This window comes from Crinia signifera, chromosome 1 (assembly GCF_055691185.1).
Source record: "Crinia signifera chromosome 1, ASM5569118v1, whole genome shotgun sequence".
NCBI lineage: Eukaryota > Metazoa > Chordata > Amphibia > Anura > Myobatrachidae > Crinia > Crinia signifera.
The window spans coordinates 203,855,842-203,857,930 of record NC_139217.1 but is presented as its reverse complement, the minus strand read 5'-3'; the positions used below and the strand labels follow the sequence as shown (position 1 = coordinate 203,857,930).

Below are 2,089 nucleotides of genomic sequence, written 5' to 3'. Positions count from 1 at the left end.
CTGCTGGCCCGAGGCAGGATGCTGGACTATCCCAAAAAACAGCGGGCCAGTTGTGAGGTATTATGGAATACTCGCAGTATGCAGAGATGGTGTAGACTTCTGAGAGACTGCCGGCCCTGTGTAGAAACACTTCTTGTGCAGATCTTGAATAAAGTACTAAACTTGTAACAATAATAATTGAAGACTCAGAGATGAAGATAATGCTGCTAAAGATTGAACCCCGTGGCAATGACTATAATCCAATGGTACAGAGTTTCATGACAAACAATCTGGTGAGTGACAAGTGTGCTGAAAGCTAATAACAAGCTATAACCGGTGGGAGGAAATGGGCTGACAAAGATTTTCAAACAGGCCTTCCAATCAGCAGCAGCATTCAGTTAATCAAAGAGAGGAAGGACAGATGTGTTGGCGTTTCTGCAATGGAATCTACCAATGATGTATGCAGCGGTCAGCTTCACATAAAAGATGGTCACAGGTGTAACCTTGCAATCAGATAGGATGAGTCTTGTAAAGGTATAACTTCTTTATGTATAACTGAGTAACAGGATCAATATAACATTACATGACATCAGCATTCAGTGGTATCTTGTTCACACAAGATGTCTGCTACATGTGCTTCTCCATTCCTTCTCCTTAAGACAACAACAGAGAGATAAAGGAATATAACAGCAGACAAACAATACATATGACAGTATATCGCCATCTACTGTCCCTCAAGTGTACATACACATGTATATGCATATGAGTGAAACCCACAGTCTGTTGCACATATTCCAACACCCCTTCTCAACAGACTAGGTTTCTTCAACTAAACCCATTTTTTATGTAAGTCTCGAATGTCTCTCTCTGACAAGAGGCTTAGTCAGGATATCAGCTGTCATGTCTTCTGTCGGACAACAGTTCAACTCTATAAGACCTTGTTCTTGTAGATCCCTCAGAAAATGATGCTTGACATCAATATGCTTGGTTCTGGGATTTACTCTCTCAGTTTGCGCTAACGCAAGGCATCCTTGATTATCCTCATATATCTTGATAGGTTCTTCTTGATGCATACCTAGGTCTGATAATAGTTGCATTAACCATGTAACTTCTTGAGTGGCGTGAGCTGCTGCTATGTACTCAGCTTCTGTAGATGACAGTGCTACAGAAGTGCTTGTCCAGCTGATTAATCCTTCTCCGATTAAAAATAGATATCCACTTGTGGATTTTCTGTTGTTTACATCTCCAGCCCAGTCTGAATCAACATGTCCTGTTAATTTTTGACTTTTGCTTGCTGAGAGTTTGAGTTTCTTGTTGATTGTTCCCTTTAAGTAACGAATTACTCTCTTAACTGCGTTCCAGTCCATCTGTGTTGGTTTGGAAACTTTCCTGCTTAATATCCCAACTGCTGTGGAAATGTCTGGTCTTGTGACGGTTGCAATATATATCAATTTTCCTATAGCTTGTCTGTATAGATGGATATCTTGTAATGGTTCACTCTGATTGTTTGATTCCTTTACATAACTTGTTTCCATAGGAGTACTTACTGTCTTTGCTTCTAGCATACCGAACTCCTCAATGGTTTCTTGAATCTTGCGTTTTTGACTCAAAGTGAATGTACCATCATCTTCTCTTTAGACTTCTATTCCCAAGTAATGTGCTATGTGCCCTAGGTCTTTTGTTTCAAATTGACTGTTTAGTTCTTGTAGTAGCTCAGTTTCATCTCCTCCTTGTTCAAAACAAATTAGCAAATCATCCACATAAATCAATATGTATAAACATCTTCCTTCTATTGATTTTGTATAAAGACAGGGGTCTGCTTTACTTCTGATGAACCCCTTCTCCATCAATACTTCATTTATTTTTGTATTCCATGCTCTTGCTTGTTTTAGACCGTATAGACTTTTGTTAAGCTTGCATACGTGATCTGGTAATTGAGCATCTATGAAGCCTGGTGGTTGATCCATGTATATGTCTTCCTTTAATTCACCATGTAGGAAGGCTGTCTTCACGTCGTAATGTTTCACCTGCATACCTCTTATGGCTGCTGTTAGGAGTAAGGTTCTGATGGTGGTGTGCTTCACAACTGGAGCAAACGTTTCATCATAAT

General features: G+C 39.7%; 1 pseudogene; it reads right to left on the bottom strand.

Annotated features, from left to right (window-relative positions):
- Nucleotides 1-821: 821 nt before the first annotated feature.
- LOC146063841 (uncharacterized) lies at nucleotides 822-1,585 on the bottom strand (annotated as a pseudogene).
- Between the last annotated feature and the right edge of the window lie 504 nt (nucleotides 1,586-2,089).